Source organism: Monodelphis domestica, chromosome 3 (assembly GCF_027887165.1).
Source record: "Monodelphis domestica isolate mMonDom1 chromosome 3, mMonDom1.pri, whole genome shotgun sequence".
Classification (NCBI taxonomy): Eukaryota; Metazoa; Chordata; class Mammalia; order Didelphimorphia; family Didelphidae; genus Monodelphis; species Monodelphis domestica.
In genome coordinates this window covers 191,969,318-191,983,258 of record NC_077229.1, presented here as the reverse complement: position 1 = coordinate 191,983,258, position 13,941 = coordinate 191,969,318, and the positions used below count along the sequence as shown (strand labels likewise).

The window sequence follows — 13,941 nt, the reverse complement described above, 5'->3', positions numbered from 1 at the left end:
AAACTTGCCTCGTCTCTCCTAGAAATTCTAATTGAATTTTTACCAAGCTGTTTTGCTTTGAAGCTGTTTTAATATCATTTTTGTCTTCTGGTTTTATGTCTTGAGCCTGTCTATTATCATAATGGTTTTTTATACTGGGATTTAAAAATTTTGTTTGTTCATTCTTCAAGCCTACTTCTTGATTTTGGACTTGATGTTAAAGACTGACTGTATACTTCTAGAAGGAGATGATTCTATTGCTGCTTGGTGGGTGGGTGGGACAGTTTTGAGTATTATATTATTCCAGGATCTCATGTTATAGTTCAGGCAGGGAGCCTGAAAGCTATCAGTGTTTCTAAAGTGATCAGATAGAGTGTAAAGTCTGATTGCTGCCACCCTAGTCTGAGAGCTATAAATTTCTAACCTGGTTTTAGGTCTGAGTAACAGTAGCCAGCTTAAAAGCTCTTGCTAGTTCAGACTGACAAAACTTCAAGTTTCCTTTGGCTTTTAATTACTGTCTTAGTTATTCTGAGATCAGTATAGTCTGGAAGTTGGAAATGAGAGCCCACATCATTACTGGGGTCCAAACCACAGTGCTGCTTCTTCCTTCTAACAAAGAGGAGTGTGATAGCTCCCTGGAACTCAACCCTTAGGTACAGTCCCCTTCTTAGTCTGCTCTGGATCTCTAAACCAGAACTAGGTAGTCAGTGACAAAGCTGCCAAATGGGACCTGTTTGAATACCGTGTACAAAGTTGTAGGGCCCACTATATGTCTGCAACTTGGCTTTTTCCTAAAAAACCTCTTTAAGGTCTCTTTAAGGTCTTCTCTTTAAGATCGCCCCTACATGTAAAAGCCTTTCCGCTGTGTTGCCATTCATAAGGTTTCTTTACAATGTGGATTCTCTGATGTGCAATAAGATCACTCCTCACTGTGAAAGCCTTTCCACATTGTTTAGTCATAACATTTTTCTCCAGTGTAGATTCTCTCATGTTTAACAAGAAAGCCCCTCTGTGTGAAAGTCCTTCCACAATGTTTACATTCATAAGGTTTCTCTCCAGTGTGGATTCACTGATGTGTAGCAAGAGTGCTTCTCCGTGTAAAAGCCTTTCCACAGTGTTTACATTCATAAGGTTTCCCTCCAGTGTGGATGCTCTGATCCTTAGAAAGAGATCCCTGCTCTGTAAAAGCCTTTCCACAGTGTTTACATTCATAAGACTTCTCTCCAGTGTGGATGCTCTGATGTGCAATAAGACTGTGCCTCTGTGTTAAAACCTTTCCACACTATGCCCAAAGGGCAATAAAAGACTGTCTGCCCCTTGATCCAGCCATAGCACTGTTGGGTTTGTACCCCAAAGAGATAATAAGGAAAAAGACTTGTACAAGAATATTCATAACTGCGCTCTTTGTGGTGGCCAAAAATTGGAAAATGAGGGGATGTTCTTCAATTGGAGAATGGCTGAAAAAATTGTGGTATATGTTGGTGATGGAATACTATTGTGCTGAAAGGAATAATAAAGTGAAGGAATTCCATGGAGGCTGGAACAACATCCAGGAAGTGATGCAGAGTGAGAGGAGCAGAACCAGGAGAACATTGTACACAGAGACTGATACATTGTGGTACAAGAGAACGCAATGGACTTCTCCAGTAATGGCTTTACAATGTCCCTGAACAACCTGCAGTGATCTACAAAAAAAAAACAAAAAACTATCCTCAAGCAGAGGACAAACTGAGGGAGTAAAAACACTGAGGAAAAGCAACTGCTTGACTACAGAGGTTGAGGGGACATGATCGAGGAGAGATGCTAAATGAGCGCCCTAATGCAAATACCAACAACAAGGAAATGGGTTCAGAGCAAGGACACATGTGATACCCAGATGAATCGCGCATCAGCTAGGGAAGGGGTGGTGAGGTTTGGCGGGGAGGAAAAGAAAATGATCTGTTTCCAATGAACAATGTATGAAAATGACCAAATAAAATAATGTTAAAAAAAAAAAACCTTTCCACAATGCTGACATTTGTGGAAAGGAAACAAGACTGACAGTTTGTGGGGGAAGGGGTCAACTGGGAGTGGCAGTTGGGTCTTGTGACTAGCACTTTCCTTCCTGCCGTGTGGGACTTGCTTCCAGGTGTTGGAGGAGAGAGGAGCTTTTTCAGCCCAGTCTGTAGTGGCATGCTCTTCTTGGTTCAGCTGGAAGATTCAGGCCCAGTTGCTTCTGAAGGTTAGACCTGTTCTTGTTTGCTTTCTATCTACTGCTAAGATTCTGAAGTATACAAAACTGGACTGATATAGAGGAGATGGAAGTGGGAAAACCCTCCGCCAGCCTCTAGGGCCTGGCCCTATACTCTGAAGCTAAGGAAAAACTCCAATCCCAACTAGTTATTAAATGTTATATTTTGAATTCGCAGTCAGATAAGTGGACTATCTTTTCTGGTCATAGAGGGAGCCGAACTTCTTTTCAGTCATTCAAAGGCAAAAAGACCTTATCAGACCCCTGCTGTTTCCTCTCAGCAGGGGGCATCTCCCTCCCTTGCCTCACCAAGCAGTGTTCCCTCTCTCCCCTTAACTCCTCCTTACCCCATACAAACCTCCCTTTATTCCCTGTTTTCCAATCATCCCATTTCCTTTCCCAATAAATATTACACATTCATAAGGTTTCTCTCTAGTGTGGATTCTCTGATGTGCAGCAAGCTTAGATTTCTGACTGAAAGGTCTCCCACCTTTATTATTCACAGAAACCATCTTGACAGGTTTACTTTTTGGATCTCTAATAGAGTCTAAACTCTAGCCAAAGGCCTTGATACACAGGCAGTTCAGGTTTCTCAGGTGACTAAACAAATCCCACTTCTTCAGGAATGCATTTGCTATATTTGTAATCCTGACAACATTCATTTCCTGAGGTCAATTTCATGTACTGAGTTAGGACTGGGGTATTGGCTGAATTTCTCTGCATTTTCATCAATTTCATAGTCACTCTTTGGATTTTTATTTACTTTGATAGTAGAATCACAGATTTCTCTCAAAATGAAGTCATGAGGACCCTCATTCATGCATCATTGGGGGCCAGATCCTTCCACAAAAAAGCTCAGCTTTGTACACATCACCTTCACTTCAAAATCTACCACTGGAGAGGTGCTCCTTGGGCCCTTTTGCTCTAGCAGCCATGGTACTTTCCCTTGCTGAAAACAGGAGATTAAATGTTCTCTAGTTACTAGAAGTCCCACAGAGAGTAGATTCTGCACATTCTCCAGCATAACCTCCAGGTACAGCTCTTTCTGAGAATGGTCCAGTAGATACCACTCTTCCTGGGTGAAGTCCACAGCCACATCCTTGAATGTTATTGACTCCTGGGAGGGGGGCCTCAGGGGGCATCACTCTGGCTAGGGGCTCTCTGCTGGGGGCCATCCTGAGGTCCTTCAGGGGGTGGCAGTCCAGAGGGGGGGAGACTTCCTCTCTGTGCACCCAGGAAAAGGTCTAAGAAGATCACTAAAGACTTTTCCAAGAGCTGAGACCACGCACATGAGGTTCCCAGCATGCCTCGAGGCTGCCACCTAGAATACTGTTTTTAAATGATTTATGGAAATGAATGTACGTTTTAAAGTTTAGTGAAAATAAGCATGTATAGTAGGGCCCATATGTCTGCTGATTCCATATTCACTGATTCAGTTACCTAGAGTTAACCATGAAAAAAGAAAAAATTGCAAAACCTGAAAAATTCATAAAAACAAATATATGATATCCAAAGAGAGATGTCCAAGTCTGAAATCACCTAACAAGTGAATACAACCTGTAACATGGCAAAGTCTTTGAGATACCCTGAGAAAGGGAGAGATAGAGTTGTTGTTATCTGTCCTGTTTTCAAAGGGGAACAGTGACATTATGGCATGGTAATTTGATCTGTACACAAATTGGATTTAAGTGAGGCAGAGTTGCACAGTAATCAGCTTTTCTCTTTCTTCCAGTCATTTAAGTAAAGTAGTAAGAGAAGTTGGGATAACTGGTGATGGCTTGTGATGGACTTGGCATCTCTGATGTCTGACCAAGCTCTAAAGCACTCCACAATTCCTACTTAAGCAGCTTTCAAGGCCACTGGAATGAATTGTCCTCATCTGCTCATACTTTAAGGAGAAGTCTTCACATGCCTGGGGTAGACAACTTCCCTAATCACTACCAGATTTGTGGCCCTTTGGTTATTCTCATTAGCACATCTACCAAGACAGTTTTACTGGCATGTGGCCACTGCACATCCTACAACTTTTTGGAAACATGGTTGAGAAATGAGTGCCAAGTGAACACTAAAGGTGAGTGAATAGCTCTGAAAAGGGCTGAGCAAGCCATCATATCAGAGATGTTAGCTCTCCTCGAACACTTGTATAATCTGAGAGAAAGAATATAGTACTATGTAATAATGTACAATATCCTTTGTTATTACTGTATTTAATGTCAGTAATGTCTTACTATGTGTTTATCAATTAAATTTTATTATATGTATGTATAAGAAAATTGTTTTATATGGCATCAACCTTACATCCAAGGTTTCTGCCACTCACATTAGGTTTTGGAACAATAGCATCCCCCACAGATTTGGGGGTCCTACTGTAATTTTTTCCTCATTCAAGTTCCCATACCCCTGGAAATCCAAGTACAAATTTTGACCCTCTTATTAAGAATTCTTGGCTTAAAGTGATAGAAGTCAAATAAAGGCTTTCTAAGAAATGGGAAGAACTGAACGTTTGTAAGCAGCAGAGGATAAGTACATAGAGAAAGAAGTACAGCACATATGAGCAAAGAGAATAAGAAAGGCATGGGACCAAAGGCATAAGTAGAAGGCTAGGATTTAGCAAGAAGGATTATATTTTTCTCCAAGGCTAGAACAAAGAAGGAGAGAATTGGAAATTAAGTGAGGAGATTTAAGGTATATAACTGGGAAGAAGATGTCAATCACAAGATGACCTCAATTTTCTCAGTAAAGTTTGACCTAAGGTCCTTTGATGAGGGGAAGGAGGAAAGGATAGTATAATATAATCAAGACACAGGCCTGGTAATTTTTACAATAAGTGTATTTTCATAGCTCTAACACATTATAAAAATCACAGATTCTAAGAGCTGGAAGGGACCTTAGAGGTTGCATACTACAACTGCAACCTAAAAAATAAAAAATCCTCCCATCTATAACATTCTTGATAGATAGTTATCTAATATCTGCCTAAAAACCATAAATGACAAGAAAGCCATTACCTCCAAAGGTAGCCCTCTTTATTCACTTTTGGATAATTCTAATTGTTATGATTTTCCTTATATCAAATGGAAACATGGCTCTCTGCAATTCTACCCATTACTCTTTAAATCCTAGAACCCATAGTCCAAGCAAAACATATCTAATCACTCTTTCACATGACATCAAGGTAAACACAAAGATAAGATAGCAAGCCTCATGCTCCTTGAAAAGTCTTCTCTTCCTTAGGTTATATACTCATTCTTAAATAGAGTGATTTCCAAGTTGATAATATTCTGGTTTCTCTCCAGCTTATCAATGTCCAGCCTTATTATAACATATTACATATTATAACATATTATAGTATGCAATATCCCAAATGCAAAAGGACCTATCTGTTCTGCACAGGAAAAATTTTCATTTTCTTAATGCTAAAGACAATAATTTTCTTAATGTAGTTTATGAAGGCATTAATTCTTTTTGGTTACTAATTTTATTAAGGAACTGTTCTCCTTGTCTTGCTAAGATAAAGTTCTTAATTGCTAACAAATCAAAGTGAAATCCTCCTAGGAGAACTTCAGAATATATCACCAGCATTCTTATGTTTTTAAACTTGCCTATTGATTAAAACAAAGGTTTTTGAAGAAATTCTATTAGAGAGAGGCAGCATAGTACAGTAGAGAGCTGAGTTTCTAACAGAAAACTCATAGTTTCAAAGCATCTCTGATAAGCCATATGATCCTATGAAACTCATCTGAGAGAACAAAGACAATCTCTACTACATCAACTATGGGCTAGGATCTGCATTCGATGGAAGGTATATCCCCACATGTAAGAAATTTGATATCTTCCTATATTTACTGCCAGTCTGAAATGCTACCAGACTAAAGTGACAGAAAGTTCTTATTTGCATCAAAGTGGGGCTACATATAGCTCTATTAAGTTTGTATTTTAGAAATTATCTAACATAGAGTGGCAAACTGAAAGATACTAATGAGTAACATGTCCCAGCAGGTTCAGAAGAGGCATATGATCTACAAGTTTACTGTCAGCAATTTTTCTAACTTTGCATTTTCCATTTGTATTTTCCATTTCTAAAAAGCAGTGACTAATTTAATAAATATTTATGAGAGAAAATAGGTCAGAATGTGTGCGGCTAGAAACCAAACACTTCCCACTTATTCTCTTCTGTTATTCAATTTTCTTGTGTAGCCAAGAAGTTATTTGGGGATGCCAATATTTTTGTCAGATTTGTCAAGAACACATGAACTGATGCCAAATTTGGTTTAAAATACTGAAGGAACCCAAGTCATCTTTTTTTACAAAAGCACTGCTTCAAAAGAAAATGTTATTAAATATAAAAGGATATAAAATAAGGTTTCTTTAAGCCTAGTCAATAAGTTTTGTATTATATTGCTTAGAATCATGACATTTAGGGAATTTCTAAAACCATATATTATTTGCATATGAAAAAATTTTCTAAGCATTTCTTTAGTAATGAAAGCTTATTTTTTAAAATTTAGTACTGAAATGAGTTTTTTATGTAAAAGGAATCCAGCAGACCTAAGAATAGGCTTGGAGGGGAAAAAAATCTATTCCATAACAGATGTCAAGATATAATCCAAAAATAAAAGGGTTTCTTACTTGGGTCCCTTATTGGTAAAGTGTTCTACTAAAAATTTTAGAGTAAACACAAATGGTGTCTAACATGAATTAGCAATAATCCTAAAATTATTCTAATTTTTTAAAGGATATTGTCAAAAATTGTAATCCTAAAACTATGACCACTTAAAGAAACATTAGAGAGGAATCCCTTACACATCATAGGGGATAGAGCGTGTCCCTCTACCAAGATCTGGAAAATTCACATAAAATATCTTGACCTTCCCTTTGTACCAAAGAAGAAGTCTGAATTTTGTTCTTTCTCTCTTATGAGGTGCTTACTGTACCTTACTATAAAATTTTGGTTAAGTATTTGGTCATAATCTATATATAGGTTGACATTAAGATATCACTACATTTCTAGCCTTTGTGTATCATCTGCTGACTTTAATGTTCTTTTTTGCAAACTTTAACTTTTTACTTATTTTAACTTTAGAAAATAAATTATCCATATTTATTGAATTAAAAGTTAAAATATGCTGATATTATACAATACCATACATATATTTTATGCATTTCTGAGTTGCTAAACCTTTTCTATGCCATTTGCTGGCCTTTGTATGCTGTCTGTGGCTTCTGCAAAACTCCCCAAAGTTCCCATTTATTGCTAACTTGCAATATATATCGAAATCATGATGGGGAAAGTCATGATACGGAAGCAATGCCTATATATGCTATCATCCCTTAAGATAGAGGTAGACAGAAAACTATATTAAACCAGAAAACTACTTTAAAATCACAGCTTATTTATGGGTTTTTCTCAAGAGTTTGATTTACGATTTCATTTAAAGATTATGCAAGCATTAAAAAGTCATAGCTGTGTACTGATAGGTTGCCATTATTTACTTTAAGTTACAATACTACAGTGAATAAATACCCCAGTGGTAGAGGGGACATCTGCATTCTCACTCATGATTGTGAATCTTGAAATTTCTCAGACTTGTGAATGTTAAAAATTTCCCCATTGGGGAATTCTCCATTGGAACAATTCCCTACTGGGAACATTCCCCATTTAAATGTGAGAACTCTACTTGGATCAGAAATGGGAGGACCTCTACTCCAACTGTACTTAAGACTGCTTTAGGAGAGAAAACTCCTTGCTAAACAATGAAAGTACTTAAACCCATACTTAAGCCATGCCTATTTTTAGAAAGGGGTGCTAAGTACCTATAAAGGTCAGGCAACTTGTGAACTTACAAGGAGCAAAGAGGCGAAAACTTACTCAGAGCTTTCCTGATATGAATTACTCAGAAGTTTTAGTCTACCCAGAAAAGGTGAGAGCAAGATGTGAATTAAGAAGGTGATAACAAAATGTGAATTAAGAATGGTATGTTGTCATGGGGGCGGCTGGGTAGCTCAGTGGATTGAGAGCCAGTCCTAGAGATGGGAGGTCCTAGGTTCAAATGTGACCCTGGGCAAGTCACTTGACCCCCATTGCCTAGCCCTTACCACTCTTCTGCCTTGGAGCCAATACACAGTATTTACTCTAAGATGGAAGGTAAGGGTTAAAAAAAAAAAAAGAATGGTCTGTCCTTTGAAAAACGTCTACTGTGATTGGTGGATGTAAGAATTTAGGGGAGGTGACAAAGGAGAAAATGCCCTATATAAGGAGATGAGAAATCTAAGTTAGAAGACAGTCAGCTGGGAAAAGCTACCTTGAAGGGTCTCTCTCAGGACTCTCTCGAGGACTCAGTCTGAAACATTCAGATTGAGGATTGAGCTGGTGAAAGCAGCTGAGATGATGCTGGCCTGGTGTCACTAGAATCCTTGCTTCGCAGATCTTGTGGTGAGTGATTAAGAACTGACTGATCCTTCTCTTAAGACTCAGGTCTAGGCCATTTTGGCTTAAGGCCCTTCACACTTATTCCTTTATTACTCTTTCTCTCTTTCTTAAATTCCTCGTTGTATTATTAATTAAAGTCTCTATAAAACCCAGTTGACTTGGGTATATTAATAATTGGGAATATTTCCCTGGCAACCACCTTATATTTGATTTAAAACAAGACACTGTAGTAAAAACATTTTCTGCGATCAAAATTTACTCACCCACTCTTATATCTATCACAATTTATATCTTCAACCATTTTAACTCTTACAGTTTAAGTCTCCCACTCTTTTAAATGCCACAGTTTATGGCAGACAACTATTTTAAATCTAACATGAGTTAACTTAAATGTAAATTTGACTAGAAAATTCTGAATGTAACAAAAAGCCATTCATATAAGAAACTAAAAGTCAGATCATCAAGTATGTATCTTGCAGTCTTATTTCTTGATTTCTTAAATATAGCGCTCCACCTATGGCTTGGAAAACAGAAAAACCCAAGGTACAAATGATGCTAGCATGACTTCTAAGACTTCATGGATATCAAATAAAGTACTTCTTTGAACAGTTTTGTGTAGTTTTATTTGGCCATTACAAGTTACCATGTAGTTAAAAAACATTCCAGTCAGTCAACAAGTATTCGAGGCCTACTATGTGATAAGCACAGCACTGTTATGGATGAAAAGAAAGGCAAAAAACACTCCCAGCTTTCAAGATGCTCAGTCTAATGAGGGTCTTATTTTGTTTTGCTTAATAATAGGATTTAACAAAACAACAGGCATATTGGAAATTTAAATTTAGCAAAGCTAAAAAAATATTCCACAGTCATGAATAAAAAAATTATAGAGATATCTATTTTCACATTTCAGGGCACAAGGTAACATGGTGATTACCACTCAGTTTTTAAAAATAAGCTCCATCCTATGGAATTTTAGAATTTTTCTACTTAGAGAAAAAACAGAGTAAGTCTACAGCATCTTTTTAGATAAATCTATCCCAATAAAAATAGTAATAAAATTTTAAGTAGTTTTGAAATATCTGCTACAGAATTAAGAATGAATGAAAAAATATTAAGCACGGTATACCAAAGGGTAAACAATAGAAAATGGGAAATACTTCAAAAGTATGAGGGTAACAAATTTAGAACTGGAAAGGATCTGAGGCCATCTAATCCAAACCTCTCATTTTATAGATGATGAAAGTAAGGCTCAGTAAGGTTTAATGGCTTGTTCATTGTCATTGGACAGTAAATATTAGAGGCAGGATTAGAAACAAAGTCTTCTAACTCCACAGCTGCTGATTTTTCCAATGTATTATGCTACCAATAGAAGGAATTATATAGCATCTTCCTCTAATGTTCTTTCTTTCTGGTTGTCTCAATGGCCTTGACCAAATTATTTAATTATTCCCCTCAGTTGTAACATGGGGCAAAGAAATTATAATCCATATGATAATGTCTAATGTTAACTGTTGGGGAATTTCCTAAGTAAGAAGGAAGGCCCTCTAGAGTCTACAAAACTAGAAGTCAAGTAAAGCAAGTACTGAAACTCAACAGAAAAACACTTATTAGCACAACATGGAATAATGTTAGTAGCAGCTTCCCCTCCAAAACATCAGTCTTGGTTAATATAACTTTTCATAAGTTCTGTACATATACAGCCAATCAACAATTGAAGATAGAAGGAATTCAGAATGAATAAAAAATACTTTTCAAAGAAGAAAAAATACAGAAAGGGCTTGAGGAATTGGAAAAAAAGAGAGAAAATGTGAGATAATTATGCCCTATTCAGGATCAGTAAAGAAGAGGTGGCCAATTATTTTTACAATAGTTAAAGAAGTCTATTTGATCTAAGATATCAGGGTTAAGATAATCTTTGGCTTTTGAAATATGAAATGAAACCACTGTGCAATATCATGTCATTATATAGTTTATCATATTTAATTTCTCCTTTTAACTCAAAGGTACAAGGTAGGGTTTGAAATAACCCACTATACTATTTGTATCAGGATGAAAAAAGTACAGGAATATATTAAATGCCATATATTGGAATCTCTGCCTTGTACTTAGCTTAGATATTTATAGTTGATTTGAATGCCATATATATATGCTCCTTTGGTATGATGAATATAAGTAAATAAATAATAATAGTTCATATTTGTGTAATGCTTTATAATTTACTGTGTACTTTCCTCAGAACAATCTTATAAGGCTCGCAGGATAAGTAATATTATTAATTATTATTCCTAATCAAATTCATCATGTTTTAATGAATAAAGAAATTAAATATATGTGAAAAGCAACATGTATGCAATTTTATTTGAGAATTAACATGGAGACACTGAAGGTTTTTTAATAAGATCATTATCTAATTTGCATTTTAATTAGGTGAATCTGGCAACTGTGTGAAGAGAGGATTGGAAAGAGGAGAGATTAGGAGTAAAAAAAATAATTAATGAATTGTCATGATATTCCAGAAGAGATGTGATGAGTGTCTCAGTTATGGAGATGGATATATAAATGGAGAGAATAGAATGGGTGAAGGAGAACCAAGAGTCACAGAATGACTCTCAAGGATATAAACTGTGAGAATGACAGTTTCCTCAACAGAAAAAGGAAAATTTGGGGGACAATAGGTTTTCTAAAGGGGAGAAGATTGAGTTGTCAATAAAAAGTCCAGTTAGAAATCTCTATAAGCTATTGAGGAAGGGAAGGGATAGAGAAAAAGCATGTATTAAGCACTTATTAAGAATAAAGCACTGTTACATGCTTTGCAAATGTTATCTCATTTGATCCACAAACTAGGGAAGTAGGTGCTAGTATTATATGTATACACACACACACACACAAAATATCATTTGATTCTTACAACAAACTGGAGAGGTAGGTGCTATTACATAATATGAGTGTGTATAATATAAACATAACATATAAAATATTCAATTAATAATAGTATCCAACATTTATATAGCAATTACTATGTGCCAGACACTGCATAAAGAGTTTTTAAAATATTCTTTCATTTGATCCTTACAACAAACCTGGGAAGGAGGTGCTATTACTATCACCATCTCACAGATGAAGAAACTGTATGTTTAAGGCCACACACACACACACACACACACACACACACACCCCCCTACCTATCTGCTATGTTTGTTATATAAGAATCAAATTAGATAATGTCTGATAAAAAGGTGCTTATGTTTTCTGGCACATAGGTGACATTTCATAAATGCTTATTCTCTATCCTATTATTATCCCTATTTTAAGAAAACAAGGCAGTCAGAGGTAGGGTGACTTTCTCAGAGTCACACAGCTATTAAGTGTCTGAGATTAGATGTGAACTCAGGACTTGCTGACTCTAGGGCCCAGTGATTTACCTATTATACCACCTGACTGTCTAGATTCATTATAGGACTAGAGTTCTGACAAAAGATTAGACTCCTGCATTTTCACTGGCTTGTCCCTGAGCATAGAATAATCTCTCTATCTCCTATCTTCTTGTTTTCTTTCAAATCTCAATGTTTTCAAGACAGCTTTGCCAATCCCCGCTAAATTCTTGTGTCTTTCTTTATTATATCAAATTGTATTCCATTTATAGCTTATTTGTGCACAGTTTTCACATACTGTCTCTCTGATTATAGTATGAACAATGTGAGAGCACAGAATGGTTTTGGCCTCTCCAGGGAATGGTTTTCCCTCCCCAGTACTTTGCACAGAGGTTGGTATATAACTATTATTTAAATGTTTGTTGGCTGTGGCAAGAAAACTACAGATGGGGTCACCAAGTTTACTTTCCACAAAAGTTAAAAGAACATGCTGCTCTTTTTACCTACCTATGAGGTCAGTTGGCTCTGTCACTAAGCCTGAAACAATAGAACAACTATATGCTAGACAACTACGCTAAGCACTTCACAAACATTATTTCATTTGAATCTTACAAAACAACCTTTCAAGGTAATATTCTGTTATTATCCCCATTTGAAAGCTGAGGATATTGAGGCAGATAAAGATGAAGTAATTTACACTGGTTCACACAACTAATAAGTAATCTGAGGCTGAGAAAGAAAGAAAAATAAAGCGACAGACAGACACTTGGCAACAAAATGTAAAGAAGTGATCATTGAATCCATGAGAATGGATGAGATCAACAGAGGATAGAATATAAAAAAAGAGGGAGAAATGAGTTGGCAATAGTTGCATTTATGGGATGGGAAGTAGATGACAATGGATACAAAGGATACAAAGGAGAATGGTTGGCATAGTTAGACAGAAAAGACAAAAAACAATAGAAATATTAAAAACCTCAATGGTCTTTTGACTAAATCCAGTATTCTTTCCACTACATAGATGACAATTCAGGCTTAACATCCATGCTAAAGGCTATTATAGTAGAGAAGGAGATGTATAATCAGGAAGATACAGATTTAAATAGACTTTGTCACTTACTAACTACATAACCATGCTATGGGTAAGTCATTTAACTTCTCAGAGACTCAGTTTCCTCACATGTAAAATAGGGATAATAAAACCTGTAAGTCACAGGGTTATTGTGAAGTCCAAATTTGATAAAGTATGCAACAGTACTTTGTAATAATAGCAATAACCTAATAAATCATTAACATTTATATAGTGTATATAACCAGATACTATACTAAGCATTTTACAAATATTTTCTCATTAGATCCTCACAACAACCCTGAGAGGTAGGTGCTATTATTATTCTCATTTGTACAGCCGAAGAAACTGAGGGAAACAGAGGTTAAGCAGCTTGTACTAGGTTACACAAACTAATAAGTGTTTGAGGCTACATTTGAATTCTGGAAAACCAAAGATGTTACTTTAATGATAAAGTGATGGTAGTATGAATTAGGTAGGATAGCACCTTTGGAAACTTCTGGAAACTAAGTCTTGGGAGCTATTAGGTGCTTAGTAGATAGATACAGTGCCAAGTCTAGAGTCTGGAAGACTCATCTTCCTGAGGTCAAATCCTGCCTCAGATACTTAATAGTTGTATGACTCTGGGTAAGTCACTTAAACCTGTTTGTCTCAGTTTCCCCTTCTGTCAAATGAGTTAGAGAAGAAAATGGCAAACTACTCTAGGATCTTTGATTAAAAAAAACTCAAATGGAATTACAAACAGTAAAACATGACTGAAACAACTGAACAACAACTAAAACTTAGAGACATTAAGGTTTAGTAATCTAGTATGACTGTAATAATGAATTAGGTAAGCAATAATGTTTCATTTTTCATTCTA

The 13,941-nt window shown here is 36.3% G+C and overlaps 1 protein-coding gene across 7 annotated transcripts in view; it reads right to left on the bottom strand.

Annotated features, from left to right (window-relative positions):
* EXOC2 (exocyst complex component 2) overlaps positions 1-13,941 on the bottom strand; it is a 258,548-nt gene that overhangs the window by 201,910 nt on the left and 42,697 nt on the right. The window lies entirely within an intron of this gene.